Source organism: Triticum aestivum, chromosome 2B, assembly GCF_018294505.1.
Source record: "Triticum aestivum cultivar Chinese Spring chromosome 2B, IWGSC CS RefSeq v2.1, whole genome shotgun sequence".
Taxonomy (NCBI): Eukaryota; Viridiplantae; Streptophyta; class Magnoliopsida; order Poales; family Poaceae; genus Triticum; species Triticum aestivum.
The window spans coordinates 189993590-190013159 of record NC_057798.1 but is presented as its reverse complement, the minus strand read 5'-3'; positions in this window follow the sequence as shown (position 1 = coordinate 190013159).

Genomic DNA, 19570 nt, shown 5'->3' with positions numbered 1-19570 from the left:
ATTGTCTGCAAATATTGTAGGCGTTGAGGACAGGTTGAACGAGCGTTTGACTGTCAGCGACAGACAGCGTACTGATAGTCTACAGGTGGTGACTGAGAGTCTTAATCGGCTCACCACAGCAGTTCAGCGTCTTCAGGCGAGAGATGTTGCACCCCGACAGTCCTGCTCACCACGACAGCGTCGTGACCACGACAACAACGATGATGGTGATTTTTCTGAGGATTCTGATGCCCATGGAGGCTTTCCTCACCGACCACGGCATGATGCTGGGGCTCACCGCCATGCCGGGCGGCGCCGTGACTATGACGGCAATGGTGCCCACGAGGGCGATGGTTTGGGTCGCATCAAGATAACCATACCTGAATTCTCGGGACGTTGTGCTGATCCGGAAAAATATTTGGAGTGGGTGATGCGCATAAATCAGATTTTTGATGGACACAACTACTCTGAAGAGAAGAAGGTTCGTGTCGCATCCATGGAATTTACAGAGTATGCTCTTGTATGGTGGGATAATAAAAACCGTACTCACGAGCGACCAGCGACATGGGCTGACATGAAGCGAATCATGAGGGAACGTTTTGTGCCTGCTTACGACACTCGCCAGCTTCATAGTAGACTGCGTCGTCTAGTGCAAGGTACGAAATCAGTTGATGAGTACTATAAGGAGATGCAAGTTTTGATGATCCGCGCAGCTATGCGTGAGTCTGCGGAGGCGACCATGGTACGTTTCTTTGAGGGGTTAGAAGAAAAGATTCGCGACCGTGTTGATTTAATGCAATATAATGATATTCATGAGTTGCTTCATCAAGCAGAGCGTGCTGAATGTTGGGTATGGGAGAAGCAAGCTTCAGAGTCTCGTCCAACTTACAACAGTGGGCGACGTGGTTCTTCTCCTATTGATGGTGGGACTCCTTCTTATAAGTCGGGAAGCATTGAACAAAGCAAAGTGGCGGCTGCACCAAAGGAGGTTTCTCAGGTTTCATCTAATGCATCTTCATCTCATCATCGTAATATTATTTACCACAAGTGTGGAGGACGTGGACACATGAAGCATGAATGTTCCAATCAACGAAGGGTTTTACTTGTTGATGCGGAATATATTTCAGAATCTGAAGATGAGACGCCTAAGTTAGAGGATGGAATTGAAAGAGGTCATGGTGATACCATACTATGTTATCCTCAAGATGATCCTGATATGGAGAGTTTGCTAGCACATAAGGTCTAGCGAGATGACAAGACCATTGTTGAACAAGGACAGCGGCGAAGTATTTTTCAAACTGCATGTACCATCAAGGGAGAGGTTTGCAAACTAATAATTGATGGCGGCAGGGCTAGCAACATGATTAGCAAGGATGTGGTAGAGTCTCTTTCTTTGCCAACATGGGAGCACCCGAAACCATACTATATGAAGTGGATAAATGATGTGGGCAAAGTGAAGGTAACACATAGGGTGAAGGTGCCTTTTTCTATTGATGATTATGTTGATAAAGTGGAATGCGATGTTATGCCACTACATGTTTGTCATCTTATTTTGGGGCGTCCGTGGCAGCACGATGTTAATGCTCTTCATCATGGACGAACAAATAGGTACACCTTTATGCATAAGGGTGAGTTCTATGCTATTCTTCCCAAGGATGCAAAAGAAATACAGAGTACAGTCAAAGTATTTAAGAAACAAACTGCAAGGTATAGGCCGAAACCGAGGACGGTTTCTTTTCAAGGGAGAGAGGATGATATGCCTATGCCTAATTTTCAAAATGATCGTTTGCAAGCTGCTCATGAAACACCAAAGTATATTGTTCCGACATTACGTCAACAAAGTGAGACACAAAATATTCACCAGCAAGTCCGGGTGAATGGAACAACTAATGTTTGTAGCGAGGTTAGTGCCAAATCTAATGAATTTGGAAACCAACGTACAAATTCTTTTGTACTTCTGTTTGGGAAGATGGCGTTTGAGATTTTTCCACCCCATGAGGTGGAACCATGCTTCAGGACGCCATGTGCAATTCCCAGGAAAATGCTACTACAAGCAAAGACTCCAGGAGGTACACATATTTGTTAGGAGGTTAAAGGCCTATGTGCCTCATTACCGTGCATAGTGGCCGGTTGTTAATCATTAATTAAATAAGTGTAGGTTTTCGGTTAGGATATTTTATTTAGAGTACGAGTCTGGTACGGTTTGGCCGCTGGCTTGCCGTTGTCCTATATATACCTTTTGGATCGATCGTTAGGAGATCAGGTTTTAGCTTATTTTTTTGGTTGACGAACAGAGAGTACAAGCCGGGGTATCTTCCTTTGGCGAGTTATTTCGTGCGTACTGGTTGAGAAGCTTTTGTTATTGCTTTGTGTTTGGGCGAGAGACTGGAGACGCGGTCTCTAATTTGCTGCTGATTCTTGGAGGATCGTCCATGTACTTCTTCGTCAAGGTGTGCGTGTTGTTTCTGTGGTGATTGCATCTAAAAGATCGCGAGCGCTACATTGTTTCGGGTGACATTGTACCGTGAAAGATTGGGGAAAATTATTCGCATCATCGATTCTCTGTCGAAGGTCGCATCACCTAGAATGCCATAATACATCCTCTCTTGTTTTAGCATCATGAAACAACCTCTGCAATCTTAGTGTAATTGGAAAATGTCTCAGAACATTATGAGGAATCCTCTTCGCAGCATCGCCATCTTTCCATCTTGATGATTTGCATTTCAGGCATTCACTTAAGTTGGCATAATCCTTCTGGAATAGAACACAATTATTCTTACAAACATGGATCATATCATATCCAATTCCAACTGCACGAAGGAAATTCTTCATTTTACTGTAGGTGTGTGGCAGCTCAGACGCATCTGGGAAAGATTTGCGGAAAGCAGCCAACATCGCATCGAATGATTTATTGGTCATCCGCTCAGATGTCTTCACCTGAAGAAAGGTGACCATAGCTGAGAATACTGACAGCTTATTTCCTGGGGTGACAGCCACGTTGCATTGTTCCAACATGCGGGCCCACCGTTTTTCTTCTGCAGGTGAAAGTTCACGGAATGCACGAGCATTTCATAGCATTGTTTCAATGTTGGTCAAACTCACTGGCTCTGCCTCCACCACCTCCTCCTCCTCTTCCACCTGAGCATCAGGCAGATCAAGATGGTGATCTGCTGCTTCCACATAGTCAATAACATTGACGTTCACAGCTTCACCATGATGAACCCACCTAGTATATGTGACCGACATCCCATACAAGTGTAGATGATTTTGCACAGTTGACTGGGGTCTTGTAACTGAATTCATACAACTGCTACATGTGCAGAGCACATCTTGTAGGCGTTCTGGGAACGGGGGTACCCAGACTTGCCTGCCTGCGGCCTGCGGCGTGGCTGAAGGAGTGGCCCAGTACGACCCATCTTCATCAACACATGCTCAAGACCCTCGCGAGGGGCCAAGCCTCGCGGGGCGGGCGACAGGAGGCTTCCTCAGGCACGACCTCGTTAGGCTGGCTCGCGAGGAGGCGGAGAGATCAAGGCAAGGTACCTCACGAGGTGACCGTGATGCAAGCCATGACGACCAAGGCCAGGCGGGCGCCAGGTGGGCGCCGTCCTGCGCAGAGTCCTTGTTTCTTCTTTGGTGCAAAGGGGCAAGCACAGGCAAGGGTATCAAGCAAAGGCAACCATTTCGGTGCAACAAGACCAAGACCAGCAGGACGGCAGAAGAAGGTCATCGTGGAGCCCAAGCCGGCGTCATCGTCAGGGTCTTTGGCAGGCGAGGACCAACTTTAGTCAGGGTAAGTGTACTAGATGTTCCCCTTCAAAATGGCCAATTGTTGGCGCCCTTCCCGCTCAATATTTGGGAAGAGGCCCGGGCCTTCGCCTATAAATAGGACTAGCCACCCACAGGGTAAGGGGATCGGATCGAGATCGAGGGAACAAGGATAGAAAGACAGAGAGAGAGAGAGAGAGAGAGAGAGAGAGAGAGAGAGAGAGAGAAGTGACTGAACTCCCCCTAGCAGTTCATCGCACAAGCTAAGAACAGACCCTCGCGAGGATGTTCTTCCCTTGTACTGTTCCTCATCAGCCCCAGAGGCAATCCACCACACCACAAACTGGAGTAGGGTATTACACCACAATGGTGGCCTGAACCAGTATAAATCTCATGTCCCTTGTGTTGTTCTTCGTGTAGTTTTAGATCCTTGCGAGGCGGTGAGACATGGGTAGGCAGGAGGTGTGATCTCCACGTGCACCCCAGTGTTGGAACCTTGAGGGTCTGCCGGAACCCGAAATCCGACATTTGGCGCGCCAGGTAAGGGTGCACCGGAGCTTTCCCTTCCACCAACCTGCTCTCCGTCAACACCGCGGTTCACCCTCATGATGGGCAGCGCGCCGCCCGCCCCGGTCGCTGGCGCCATCATGGGGGCCGGGGGGCTCTGAGCCTTGGCCCCCGCCTTGCGGCAGGTGCAAAGGCCGAACAAGTTCAGGCCGAAGATGCCACCGCGCTACAACGGCGCGGCCGATCCGTTGGCTTTCCTACTGGCCTACGAGGAGGCCGTCCTCGAGGCCGGGGGTGATGACAGGGTCATGGCCAACTGGTTTCCCATGGCCCTCACTGATTGTAACACCCCAAAAATTTAACCATGTTTTAAGTTATTAAATTTTTTGCCAGGAGTTCAAAATTCTACTTTCTGGATTTTCTTTTGATTTCAGAACCCCTTTCTTTAATATTGTGGAGTTTTTACCCCAAGTGGAAACTTTCCAAAAATATTATTGGACTTCTATACTCTCTCAATAAAAAATTCTTAATCAGTAGTTTTATTTGCATAATTGTTTTTCCTGAGCTTTATTCTTTTAAAATGATTTTTCATAAGCTTTGGAGCCTCTTTTGCACTGCAACCATTTGATAAATGCATCCAAAATTTTCACCAAAATTTGGGGATGACATATAATGTCCCTAAATCACTTTTATGCAAAAATATTCCTTAGTCATTTGGATATTTTGAGTTTTTCCACAAGTCTTTAAATCTGGTCCAATTGCACTTTTGCACTACAACCTATTTAAATATTTCTTTAAAACTTCCACCAAAATTAGGGGAGGTCAGTAGGGGTATATTATCCACCTTTATACAAAAACCCAGTTATGTCCTTTGAAAATTTTGAGTGAATCAACCTCATTTTCATTCTGGTCCAACTTGAGGATTTGTACTGCAACCATGTTTTTGCTTGCTCTTTTACCCATGACTCTTTTCCCTACTGGTAGTCCTTACTACAAAACCCTTAAGTCCAAGAGCATGAACCTATTGGAATATTTTTGGTCTATGAAATGACAACCTTTAGTTTCTGCCCAAAACTGATTTTCTCAAATATTTGCACTAACAAGTTTCTTCCCTTGGCTAACTAACCTGGCCACCATCACCTATACCTAAAGAGACCCCAATCTGGAGATTATGACCACTCCAAGAACTGCCTAGATGCCTCTAGCATTATGTCAAACACCTTGTGGGCATGGCCAGTTTTGGCATGGTTTTTAGTTAGCATTGCAAGCTTGGTCTCCTGGCCTAACCCCCTTGTCCATTAGCTTTCTTGCAAACCCTAGCCTAGTCCTGTTAATTGCCAGGCTCACTCGAGCGCTCTAGACCACCTTGGCATTTTGTCGAGCATGTCGCGTGCGTGCTCTGGGCGCGTCTAGAGCGCACGTTTTGCACGCGCGTGCACTGAGCTGCCATGTCACACCCCTGGCCCTTGCTCGCCTGCAGAGCCGCGCCCCGCCCACGACCACTCACTAGAACGCGCCAAGCTGCCCCTGGTGCCCTACAACACCGCCGTCAGAGCCCCTAGGCGGCACGCCGGCGTCCGCAGTGGGCTCCTGCCATGGTCGGCGCCGCCCAAGCCGCAGCCGCGCGCCAGCTGCCCCCTGGAGCAGTCCAAGCTTATCCTCATGCTCGTCTGCAAGCGCTCGTCGGCGCCACGACGCCCTGCCGCAACAGAAACGGTCAGCCGGCGATCTTATCCCCAGCAGCGGCGGAACCGACCTAGCTACCCTATAAATGGTGAACCCGAGATCCTCCTAGACCCCAGGCAGCCTCAAGCCATCCCCCTAGCGCTCCCCTAGCCCGCAATCGACCAGGGGATGCCGTCTTCCCCGTCTCCGGCCAGCTCGGCCACCGTCGCCTTCCGGCCCCGTTCGTCACCACCAGGCCCTTCCCCGTCCATCTGACACCACCACCCGACTCCCCTTCGTCTTGCGGAGCCGCCCAAACCCCCTGCTGAGACGGAGAGCCACCGTAGCCCCAAAACCCCAATCCACCCGAAGCCACCGGCCGCCGCGAAGCTCATCGTCGGCGACTCCCTTCGTCCCCACCTGACTAGTGACCACCGGGAGGACCGCCCTGGACTGGCGGATCCATCCCCACGCTCGGTTTCTCGAACGGTGCCGCCGTTCGCCGACGAGCATCGCCGGAGTCCCGCCTCCGCTCGGGCAGAGGAAGAGGAGGGAGAGAAGACTGGTCAAACCTGACGAGTGGGCCCCGCGGACCCACTGTTAGTGACCCACGCACGGTCCATGCTGGATAAGTGGAGACATAAACACAGAATACGCCTTCGACGTGGTCAGTTTTCGAAACGTCTTCCTTTTTCTGTTTTATTTTAAAAACAGATTTTTGACCAAAACTATGACTGCCTATAACTTTTTAAATATCACTCCAAATGAGTTGATTCTTTTTCCCTCCTCTCTCAAATATTGTCTAGTTTATTTTCAGATTTATTTGAAAAAATTTCAGACAACTTTTTTGTACTGTTTTTGAAACTATTTATTGATTCAAAAATATTTTAAATAGGATTTTTGGAGAGAGGAGAAAGCTTTCAAAGGTTTTGGAATGCACCCTGCCTCCCCACAACTTGAAGGCAAGCATTCTGAACCCTGGCATAATATGGTCGCGTGTTGTTTGATACGGTTACAACACCTCTCGTCTCGGAGCTTTCATTATTTTCTTTTGTGATGATATGTTCAAACTCACGAGTGCATATTGATGATTCATGCTGGTGGAGTTTGATATGTTGGGATAGTAGTCACCATCACATGCCTCTCATGCATAACAGAAGGAACCCGGGAAAGCCTCTGTCCTGGGTAGACACGAGCTTGTCTCCGTTCGTTGAGACGATTGTGTCCGGTGTGGCATAGTGAGACATGATGAGTGGTGGTTATGTCTGTTGGTTGAAAATATATTTGCTATGCTAACCGTGCAGGGAATACATAAACCTCCTGAGTCGACCATAGATCGAGTCTTGTTCCGGTAACCCCCACACTTGTTTCGTACTACCACTTGTCCCTGCCACAGTTAGGGTACGGTTCAGTAAGTTGTCAACCCCTTTCTAGCACACACCGTACAGAGGGGCCGGGATGAGGGTACCATGGCCATGGATTAAAGCCAGTCATCCGGTCAGGGGGCATGGGTGTTTCGGTTGTAGCCGAGGGGGTAGCTTCCCCAGTTTGCGCGCGGTATAAATTTTGTGATCCCATGCTAATCGGGGTTGTAGCCTCCCCACTTAGAGTTTTGCTTAACGAGTGTCGTGGGTGATTCCAGACACCGATGAGTCAAGCTGGTGTGTGTGGTTGGGTGTGTTTTCAACTAAAAGACCGTAAGCGGAATTAGTCCGGATGGACTAACGGAATCCGTTACTCGTGGGTAAAGAGTACACCCTCTACAGAGATTATATCTATTCGAGTAGCCGTGTCCATGGTTAAGGACTACAGTCTGGGTTGGGTCAAGTGTCGGTCTTAGTGTCGGTCTTTGGAGGAAAAACAACTAAGTCAGAATATTGATTTTGACCAGTGACATATGATGATTATGATTATTATTATTGTGGACTAACTATTTTCATTACTTGATTTATCGAGTATCCCTGGGATGGTTCTACCTCCTGGATATTCACTGTGATATTTCTGTTATAAGCCCTTTATGTGGTGTCGCATAGACGCCCGACTGTGGCATGTTTGTTATTTAATTACCATATAAGCCCTTTATGTGGTGTCGCATAGACGCTCGACCGTGGCATGTTTGTTATTTATTTGCCATATAAGCCCTTTATGTGGTGTCACACAAACACCCGACTGTGGCATGTTTGTTATTTATTTGCCATATAAGCCCTTTATGTGGTGTCGCTGAGACGCCCGACTGTGGCATGCTTGTTATGTATTTACTTTATAAGCCCTTTATGTAGCATCGCACAGATGCCCGACTGCGGCACGTTTGTTACTCATTTTACTTATGAGCCCTTTCTGTGGTGTCGCTCAGACGCCCGACTGAGGCATTCTATTCCTACTCTCTAATTGCATTATTCATGTGTTATGTGAATAACTTGTGTGCATGCATCATGGATTTTATTTCTGTGACTGACGTTGCGATCGTAGAATATTTCAGAGCATGATTATCATTTGTTATATTATACATGTGTTCATGATGTTTGTGAGTACATTCAAAGTACTCACTGGCTTGCCCCTGGCTATTGTCTTGGCCAGATTTCTTGCGTGGAGAGGAGCGTTGCGATGACAGCCCTGGAACCTAATCAATGGTGATAGCAGCCTCGCGAAGATAGGAGTTAACCTGGTCAGCTGTTCCTGTGGGAAATGGAGTACCATAGACGCCGATGATCCACAAACCGCTTCTGCCATCAACCACTAGAAACCTTGTGTTGTACTCATAGGCCAGAATGTTCTTGTACTACATATCATGTATTTTGCTTGGGTTATTGTATCAAGTTTGTGTCTCGCCAGCTAATAGTAATCTTGGGGCTGGTGAGCATAAGGGTCATTTTCTGGGAAATTAAAATCCTGAAAATCCGGTCCTGACAGACTTGGTATCAAGCCAGGCTGACCATTGGCTAATCCTATCTTAGCCAGGTCGAAAAACCTAGGTTAACCAACCCACCAGACCCTAACCTAACCCCGGCCAAGCTTCTTGCGTAAGATTGCCCCACAGTGACCCGACACCTTTTGGCAGTCGGTGCCCAACCTATCAGCCTAGCCTGTCGATCACGCGCCAGTGACCGACACCTAAATTGTCTCATTCACAAGCGTGCGAAGGAAGACTCCGCCCTCTTTTTCTATAAGAAGGGCACGCTAACCTCAACATAGCACAACACAACCTCTTTCCCCAAACCAAGCCATAATGCCTGGCCCCGTCGTGCACAATGAAACCACGGCAAACAACCTTGGAGGTTTTGTGACCGTGCTAGCAAACCTCACCCGCCGTGCCTTTGCATTAGAGGAGCCCCTAGAATATGTTGTGTACCAAGGACCCATGAGCGGTGAGAGCCGTCAATTCTGGGCCACTGTGCACATCTACGGTAGGGGTCTGTCGCCAGAACGCCCCTACGGGTTCACCGGAAGGACAACTTCCTTTGAACCACAAGCCATCCAACTAGCCGCTCGAGAGGCTATAGTTCAACTCCGGCACTTGTCGCCCATAGTTAATTGTCGCTCATTCTACTACTACCCCAGCCGTGACGGGTATGGTAGGCCACCGCAGGTTGTCAACAGAGATCACGAGATGGATCCTGCATTATTGCATCTAGTGCACTATGTAGGTGCACTAGAGGAACTATTCGATCAAATCACCCTTGATCTGATCGCAGCTCGTGGAGAGCTGATCCGCCGAGCCCCGGCGAGAGGAGAAGACGAGCCCGACGCCGACAACCCAGTCGTGCTGTTCGGACACCCGATCAAGTCCTTGAGGACTGCCCCAGCCATCGACCATAATACTTTGGTGTCCCCAGAAGTGCTTCGTCGCCTTTTGGGAACACGCTCCAGCGGGATTGTGGCCAACAATCTCCGGGATGGTCATCATCGCTACCCCTGCCCGGCAGCCCCTCAACCCCCTCCAGCTAATCCCGATGGCGAAACCCGTGGAGAAGCCTTGACGTCCACAAGGCAGGCCCGTTTAGATATAAATGAGGTAGACTAAGTCACCCGAGTAGTGCCGGTCTCAGTATGCCCACGCCCTATGATTATGTAATCTTGCATCGCCTTGAATAATCGCAGCTTGCTTGTGTGCTTCTGTTTTTAAATAGTAGCCTTGCATTAAATATGTTAGCATGCGGTTGCATTTTTTTCGGGCACAGCTACCAAAATCACACTGACGACGCCCACAGTAATACGTCACTTTTACAAGATATGTGTAGCTGTAGCATTGACCCCGACCCCATGAAGCAGACTCGATCGACTAGTTACCTTTCACCACGGTAAATAACCTAGCCCCAATGCTATATAAAAAGGCCACCTCGTGACCTTGCCAGGTACCCTTCACCTTGAGCACCACTCACACAACCATTTCCATTGCCATGCCGAGCCCTAGTATCTGTCTGAGAAGTCCAGATGCAACTCCAGGTAGCTTTGTTAAAGTCTTGTGGGACTTTACCTGCAGTACCATGAGTGCTATCCATCCACCCCAGTACGAGTTGCTCAAATCGAGGATCACCCCATCCACCTCGAAGTATTGGGCAGTGGTGCACGTCCCTCCCACAAACCCAAACCAAGACCCCACGGAAGCTTCCTTCGTGGGGAAATCTATGCCAACTCCACATATGTCCATAGAAGCTGCTGCATATGAGGCGCTTACACGCCTTCGATTCGCGGTACCCTATGCCAGCGAACGGGGATATTATTATTTCCCGAGCCGTGCAGCACCCAGAGAAGTAACATCTTTTCCCGTGGACGAATCGAGAGAGACCCAGTACTGGCCAATCTTGCCCAGTATGTCATCACTCAAGAGCGTTTGACCCAGCGAGTAATGGGCTATCTCCAGAGCCTCGCTGATTTGAATCCTTAGATTGCCATCGGCAGACCACTGAGACCCAACCAGGAAAGGCACATTCATCGACTGGTCAATCCACTCCCCCCGATAGAAGAAGAGTGTGCCCCGATTCCAGAGACTTTTTCTCAGGACCCTGTCCAATTACCATTATCGTTGTAGATGTCACTGCTGTGTTTATTGTCCCTACAGTTATTTATGTATTGCAACTTGTGTGTGATATCCTAAATTTGTGCGATGAATTAAATCGTTAGTTTTAGTCAATATGAGTGATTTTACTTCGGTAAAATTTTATTAACTGTTTTCACCCTCGGTAAATCCTGAGGTGAAATTTTTCTCGGAGTTGTTGCAACATACATTTCTTCTCGACATAGATTTTATTTTTCACGCAGCACCATAACAGCCGACTCACGACCCCAACCATGCAACCTAGTGCAAATCCTCACGCACATTTTCGCACCAAACTAATCGCCTCCCTAACACCCCACAGACTCAGAGGGAGAGATTTGTGAGAAATTACTCAGGTACAAATTACCTCCGGCACCCTGACAGCAGTTAGCACCTGACACCGCACCTAATCATCGTGATCACCGCCGCCGTGGAGAGGTAACACTCGAGCGGCCGCATCACGACGGTCATCGAGGATCATCACGCACAGGAGCACGGAGAACCCCAGCAATGCCGCCAACCCTCCGCACATGAGGATCACGTACCAGTCCGGCATCACCTCCGCCATTAGAACCTCGTCTCGATCTCCTGCAGACAGAAATGGAGGAGAAGGGAGGAGAAGGAGAGCGAGGTCAGGAGGAAGAAGAAGGAGCACCGTGGTCGTTTTATAGCTCGAGATCGGTGTACAATGGGCGAAGTCCACCAGCGCCGCTCATCACTCTATCGCCGGTGTTCGGAGACGAATCCGCGAGCAGTGCCAACAGCGCACTGGCCCGCGAGGTGAGTGCACGCTGCGCTGGCAGCTAGCACGCCGCGCACTACCGCAGTACGACCTAGATGCCCTACGAGCTAGACATCGTCGGTGGGGAAAGCGCGGGAAAGCGCGCGGAAGAGAGGAAGAAGAGAGAGCCAGAGGTGGAGGAAGGGACCGACAGTGGGCCCCGGGTCCACCTGTCAGCCACAGAGAGCACTGTACTCTCGGGTACGACCAGCGTATTTTTTCAGTAATTTAGAAGTTTATTCTAAATTTACTGTAACCAATAGTAGAAACCGACCGTAAATTTTTCCATGCAACGCCAGTGTGCCACACTGTGGTTTTACACCACTTATTGCCCACTCGCTGTAGCTACGTTTTAATTACAGGAATAGGACGGTAGTTTTTGTGATAGTAGGAGTAATTTTTTTTTTCAAAAAACCACCCTTATCAAATCTCGAGGACGAGATTTTTTCTTAAGGGGGGTAGTGTTGTAACACCCCAAAAATTTAACCATGTTTTAAGTTATTAAATTTTTTGCCAGGAGTTCAAAATTCTGCTTTCTGGATTTTCTTTTGATTTCAGAACCCCTTTCTTTAATATTGTGGAGTTTTTACCCCAAGTGGAAACTTTCCAAAAATATTATTGGACTTCTATACTCTCTCAATAAAACAATTCTTAATCAGTAGTTTTATTTGCATAATTGTTTTCCTGAGCTTTATTCTTTTAAAATGATTTTTCATAAGTTTTGGAGCCTCTTTTGCACTGCAACCATTTGATAAATGCATCCAAAATTTTCACCAAAATTTGGGGATGACATATAATGTCCCTAAATCACTTTTATGCAAAAATATTCCTTAGTCATTTGGAGATTTTGAGTTTTTCCACAAGTCTTTCAATCTGGTCCAATTGCACTTTTGCACTACAACCTATTTAAATATTTATTTAAAACTTCCACCAAAATTAGGGGAGGTCAGCAGGGGTATATTATCCACCTTTATACAAAAACCCAGTTATGTCCTTTGAAAATTTTGAGTGAGTCAACCTCATTTTCATTCTGGTCCAACTTGAGGATTTGTACTGCAACCATGTTTTTGCTTGCTCTTTTACCCATGACTCTTTTCCCTACTTGTAGTCCTTACTACAAAACCCTTAAGTCCAAGAGCATGAACCTATTGGAATATTTTTGGTCCATGAAATGACAGCCTTTAGTTTTTGCCCAAAACTGATTTTCTCAAATATTTGCACTAACAAGTTTCTTCCCTTGGCTAACTAACCTGGCCACCATCACCTACACCTAAAGAGACCCCAATCTGGAGATTATGACCACTCCAAGAACTGCCTAGATGCCTCTAGCATTATGTCAAACACCTTGTGGGCATGGCCAGTTTTGGCATGGTTTTTAGTTAGCATTGAAAGCTTGGTTTCCTGGCCTAACCCCCTTGTCCATTAGCTTTCTTGCAAACCCTAGCCTAGTCCTGTTAATTGCCAGCCTCACTCGAGCGCTCTAGACCACCTTGGCATTTTGTCGAGCATGTCGCGTGCGTGCTCTGGGCGTGCCCAGAGCACACGTTTTGCACGCGCGTGCACCGAGCCGCCACGTCACGCCCCTGGACCTTGCTCGCCTGCAGAGCCGCGCCCCGCCCCCGACCACGCACCAGAACGCGCCAAGCTGCCCCTGGTGCCCTACAGCACCGTCGTCGGAGCCCCTTGGCGGCACGCCGGCGTCCGCAGTGGGCTCCTGCCACGGTCGGCGCCGCCCGAGCCGCAGCCGCGCGCCAGCTGCCCCCTGGAGCAGTCCAAGCTTATCCTCACGCTCGTCTGCAAGCGCTCGTCAGCGCCACGACGCCCTGCCGCAACAGAAACGGTCGACCGACGATGTTATCCCCAGCAGTGGCGGAACCGACCTAGCTACCCTATAAATGGTGAACCCGAGCTCCTCCTAGACCCCAGGCAGCCTCAAGCCATCCCCCTAGCGCTCCCCTAGCCCGCAATCGACCAGGGGAGGCCGTCTTCCCCGTCTCCGGCTAGCTCGGCCACCGCCGCCTTCCGGCCTCATTCGTCACCACCAGGCCCTTCCCCATCCATCCGACACCACCACCCGACTCCCCTTCATCTTGCGGAGCCGCCCAAACCCCCTGCTGTGATGGAGAGCCACCGTAGCCCCAAAACCCTAATCCACCCGAAGCCACCGGCCGTCGCGAAGCTCGTCGACGGTGACGCCCTCCATCCCCACCTGACTAGCGACCACCAGGAGGACCGCCCTGGACTGGCGGATCCATCCCCACCCTCGGTTTCTCGAACGGTGCCGCCGTTCCCCGGCGAGCATCGCCGGAGTCCCGCCTCCGCTCGGGCAGAGGAAGAGGAGGGAGAGAAGACTGGTCAAACCTGAACAGTGGGCCCCGCGGACCCACTGTCAGTGACCCACGCGCGGTCCACGCTGGATAAGTGGAGACGTAAACACAGAATACGCCTTCGACGTGGTCAGTTTTCGAAACTTTTTCGTTTTTCTGTTTTATTTTAAAAACAGATTTTTGACCAAAACTTTGACTGCCTATAACTTTTTAAATATAACTCCAAATGAGTTGATACTTTTTCCTACCTCTCTCAAATATTGTCTAGTTTATTTTCAGATTTATTTGAAAAAATTTCAGCAACTTTTTTGTACTGTTTTTGAAACTATTTATTGATTCAAAAATATTTTAAATAGGATTTTTGGAGAGAGGAGAAAGCTTTCAAAGGTTTTGGAATGCACCCTGCCTCCCCACAACTTGAAGGCAAGCATTCTGAACCCTGGCATAATATGGTCGCGTGTTGTTTGATACGGTTACAACACCACTCGTCGCAGAGTTTTCATTATTTTCTTTTGTGATGATATGTTCAAACTCATGAGTGCATATTGATGATTCATGCTGTTGGAGTTTGATATGTTGGGATAGTAGTCACCATCACATGCCTCTCATGCATACCGGAAGGAACCCGGGAAAGCCTCTGTCTTGGGTAGACACGAGCTTGTCTCCGGTCGTTGAGACGATTGTGTCCGGTACGGCATAGTGAGACATGATGAGTGGTGGTTATGTCTGTTGGTTGAAAATATATTTGCTATGCTAACCATGCAGGGAATACTTAAACCTCCTTAGTCGACCATAGTTCGAGTCTTGTTCCGGTAACACCCACACTTGTTTCGTACTACCACTTGTCCCTGCCACAGTTAGGGTACGGTTCAGTAAGTTGTCAACCCCTTTCTAGCACACACCGTACAGAGGGGACGGGATGAGGGTACCATGGCCATGGATTAAAGCCAGTCATCCGGTCAGGGGGCATGGGTGTTTCGGTTGTAGCCGAGGGGGTAGCTTCCCCAGTTTGCACGCGATATAAATTTTGTGATCCCATGCTAATCGAGGTTGTAGCCTCCCCACTTAGAGTTTTGCTTAACGAGTGTCGTGGGTGATTCCAGACACCGATGAGTCAAGCTGGTGTGTGTGGTTGGGTGTGTTTTCAACTAAAAGACCATAAGCGGAATTAGTCCGGATGGACTAACGGAATCCGTTACTCGTGGGTAAAGAGTACACCCTCTACAGAGATTATATCTATTCGAGTAGCCGTGTCCATGGTTAAGGACTACAGTCTGGGTAGGGTCAAGTGTCGGTCTTAGTGCTTGTCTTCGAAGGAAAAACAACTAAGTCAGAATATTGATTTTGACCAGTGACATATGATGATTATGATTATTATTATTGTGGATTAACTATTTTCATTACTTGATTTATCGAGTATCCCTGGGACGGTTCTACCTCTTGGATATTCACTGTGATATTTCTGTTATAAGCCCTTTATGTGGTGTCGCATAGACGCCCGACTGTGGCATGTTTGTTATTTAATTACCATATAAGCCCTTTATGTGGTGTCGCATAGACGCCCGACTGTGGCATGTTTGTTATTTATTTGCCATATAAGCCCTTTATGTGGTGTCGCACAGATGCCCGACTGTGGCATGTTTGTTATTTATTTGCCATATAAGCCCTTTATGTGGTGTCGCTGAGACGCCCGACTGTGGCATGCTTGTTATGTATTTACTTTATAAGCCCTTTATGTGGAATCGCACAGACGCCCGACTGCGGCACGTTTGTTACTCATTTCACTGATGAGCCCTTTCTGTGGTGTCGCTCAAACGCCCGACTGAGGCATTCTATTCCTACACTCTAATTGCATTATTCATGTGTTATGTGAATAACTTGTGTGCATGCATCATGGATTTTATTTCTGTGACTGACGTTGCGATCGTAGAATATTTCAGAGCATGATTATCATTTGTTATATTATACCTGTGTTCATAATGTTTGCGAGTACATTCAAAGCACTCACTGGCTTGTCCCTGGCTATTGTCTTGGCCAGATTTCTTGCTTGGAGAGGAGCATTGCAATGACAACCCCGGAACCTAATCAATGGTGATTGCAGCCTCACGAAGATAGGAGTTAACCTGGTCAGCTGTTCCTGTGGGAAATGGAGTCCCATAGACGCCGGTGATCCACAAACCGCTTCCGCCATCAACCACTAGAAACCTTGTGTTGTACTCATAGGCCAGAATGGTCTTGTACTACATATCATGTATTTTGCTTGGGTTATTGTATCAAGTTTGTGTCTTGCCAGCTAACAGTAATCTTGAAGCTGGTGAGCATAAGGGTCATTTTCTGGGAAATTAAAATCCCGAAAATCCGGTCCTGACACTGATGTCCCGCGCATGTGGCTGCTCCACCTGCCAACGGCTTCCGTGGCCTCCTGGGGGGAGCTGCGCGGCCTCTTCCTCGCCCAGTACGCTACACCAGCGCACCCAGTCATCGCAGCTCTCCTAGGCGGCTCGCAGGCACAACCTTTAGGCCACCACATCAAGTCATTCGTCCGCCAGATCGGCGCCGCTTCCATGCCGCGTGGGGCGCCTCCGGGCTGGGCGGCACCTAAAGCCGACCTGGACTTCAGCTCAGATGATCACCCCTCCAACTCGGCCTGCTCGGGCGCGCTCCCAATGCTATGCACCCCCACCATCTACAACATGGCGGTCACCAAGACCCTCATCGACGGCGGTGCTGGCCTCAGCGTGCTCTCAGTGGAGGCCTTCAGCCTCCTCCATGTACCACCAGAGCGACTGCAGCCCAGCAAGCCCTTCTTGGGCGTCGGAGGCGGATCCACCGGCTCCCTGGGGCAGATCCGCCTCCCGGTGACCTTCGGCACCTACGACAACTTCCGCATGGAGCTAATCGACTTTGACATTGCCCCCATCAGCCTCCCATACAACGCCATCCTTGGCTACCCGGCACTAGCCCGGTTCATGGCCGCAACTCACCCAGCGTACAACCTCATGAAGATGCCCGGGAGTAGCGGCGTCCTCACCGTGTCTGGAGACACCGGGGATGCGTTGCAAGCGCTCAAGCTCACCTTCAAGGCCGCGGCGGTGGCGCAGCCTGCCGACTCAGACGCCCCTGAACCCAAGGGGGCTGCACCAGCCAAGAAGAAGCAGATATTCACTCAGGACAAGGAGGAAACCAAGTAGGTACTGGTCGACGAGGATGGATCTACCAGTGCCACCTTCACCATAGGCGCCGACCTCGAGCCCGAACAGGAGGAAGCCTTGGTGAAGTTCCTGCGCGCGAACAAGAAGGTATTCGCGTGGGAACCTGATCAGCTGGCAGGGGTCCCGAGGGGAGTAATTGAGCATCACCTCAATGTGTGCCCCAACGTGCGCCCCGTGAAGCAGAAGGCGAGGCGGCAGTCCACTGAGAAGCAAGCTTTCATCGTCCAAGAGACCCGCAAATTGGAGGTGGCGGGGGTCATTCACGAGGTCCGTTACCCAGATTGGTTGGCTAACCCGGTTGTCGTGCCGAAGAAGGGGGGAATGAGCGCATGTGTGTCAACTCCACCAACCTCAACAAGGCCTACCCCCAGGATCCGTTCCCGCTCCCTCGCATCGACCAGATCGTCGACTCCACCGCCGAGTGCGACTTGTTGTGCTTCCTGGATGCCTTTTCCGGCTACCACCAGATCAAGATGGCAGTAGAAGATGTGGAAAAGACGGCCTCCCTAACCCCGTGCGGAGTGTACTGCTATACGTGCATGCCGTTCGGGTTTGCAATGCTGGTGCGACCTTTCAGCGACTGATGCACATCGCCTTGGGTCGACAGCTCGGGAGGAATGCTGAGGCTTATGTTGATGACATTGTGGTGAAGTCTCGGGAGGCAAAAACTCCGATACAGGACTTGGAGGAAACCTTCGCGAGCCTTAATGAAGTGGACCTGCGGCTCAACCCGGAGTTTGGAGTCCCCTCGGGCAAGCTCCTGGGTTTCCTCGTATCCCACCGGGGCATCGAGGCTAACCCAAAAAAGGTAAAAGCAGTCGAGGACATGAGCCCGCCGAAGACCCTTAGAGAGATGCAGAAGCTCACCGGGCGAGTGACCGCACTAGGGCATTTCATCTCCAAGCTGGGGGAGCGAGCGCTGCCCTTCTTCAAGCTGATGAAGAAGAAGGGCCCCTTTGAATGGACTGAAGAGGCCGACAAGGCATTCCAGGATCTCAAAAGGTACTTAACCAGCCCTCCGGTGATGGTGGCTCCGCGTCCTCAAGAGCCCCTGGTGCTCTACCTTGTGGCCACCCCCTACTCTGCCAGCGCAGCCCTGGTGGCTGTTAGGGATGAGCATAGGACCAAGACCGCGGCAACCGTTCGGGTTAAAGCGAGGCAGGACCAAGAGGGCCTCACAGGGACCGCGGCTGCGGGCGAGAAGGACCAGCCACAGCAGGGAAGCACACCCAGGACAGAAGAAGCCCCTCACCTAAGCGACCAGCCGCCGGGGGCTCCATTGTCTCGGGAGGTGCCCCAGCCTCCGGAGGGCGCCAACAGCACCAACACTCCCCACCTCGTCGAGCACCCTGTGTACTTCGTCAGCATGGTGTTGCGGGACGCGAGGGCGCGGTACCCCATGCCTCAGAAACTCCTCCTCGTGCTGTTGGTAGCCTCGCGCAAGCTGCGGCATTATTTCCAGGGCTATCCCATCAAGGTCGTCTCAGCATATCCCTTGGAAAGGGTGCTCAGAAGCCCCAACTCAGCCGGAAGAGTCGCTGAGTGGAACATCGAGCTGCAAGCGTTTCAGATAGAATTCAGCACGACCAGAGTCATCAAGGGGGCCGCGCTTGCGGACTTCGTGGCGGAATGGGCGGAAGCGCCAGGCCTTGAGGCTGGCGAGGATCGATCACTCTCCCCTGGAAGCGAGGCACCGGACGGATGGGTCATGTACTTCGATGGGGCGTTCTCCCGGCACGGCACGAGAGCTGGTGCGGTGCTCGTATCCCCCACTCAAGACAAGCTCTACTACGCCGTGCAACTCTGTTTCCAGCACGAGGAAAAGGTCTCCAACAACATAGAAGAATACAAAGGCCTGATAGCAGGCCTGAAGGCTGCAGTCGCCCTGGGGGTGAAGCGCCTCACCATCAAAGGTGTTTCGCAGCTCCTCATCAACTTCTCCAACAAAGTATACGAACCAAAGGACGAGCACATGGAAGCCTACCTCGTGGAGGTCCGCTGGATGGAGAAGCAGTTTTGGGGGCTGGAGTTGCAGCATGTGACTCGCGACAACAATCAAGAGGTTGATGACATCGCCAAAAGGGCATCCAGGCGGCTACCTCAGGAGCCCGGCGTCTTCGAGGAGCGGCTCTTCAAGCCCTCGGTGACGCCATCACTGTCAAGCACGGCGCAGCCTCGGGGGGAGCTCCCCCAGCCGCCTGCCTCGGGAGCCCCGGTCTGTGGCCCGACGTCAGGAGCGCGCCTGCTCCTGGCGCTGGAACCTCAGGAGGGGTGCTGGATCATGGAGCTCAGGAGT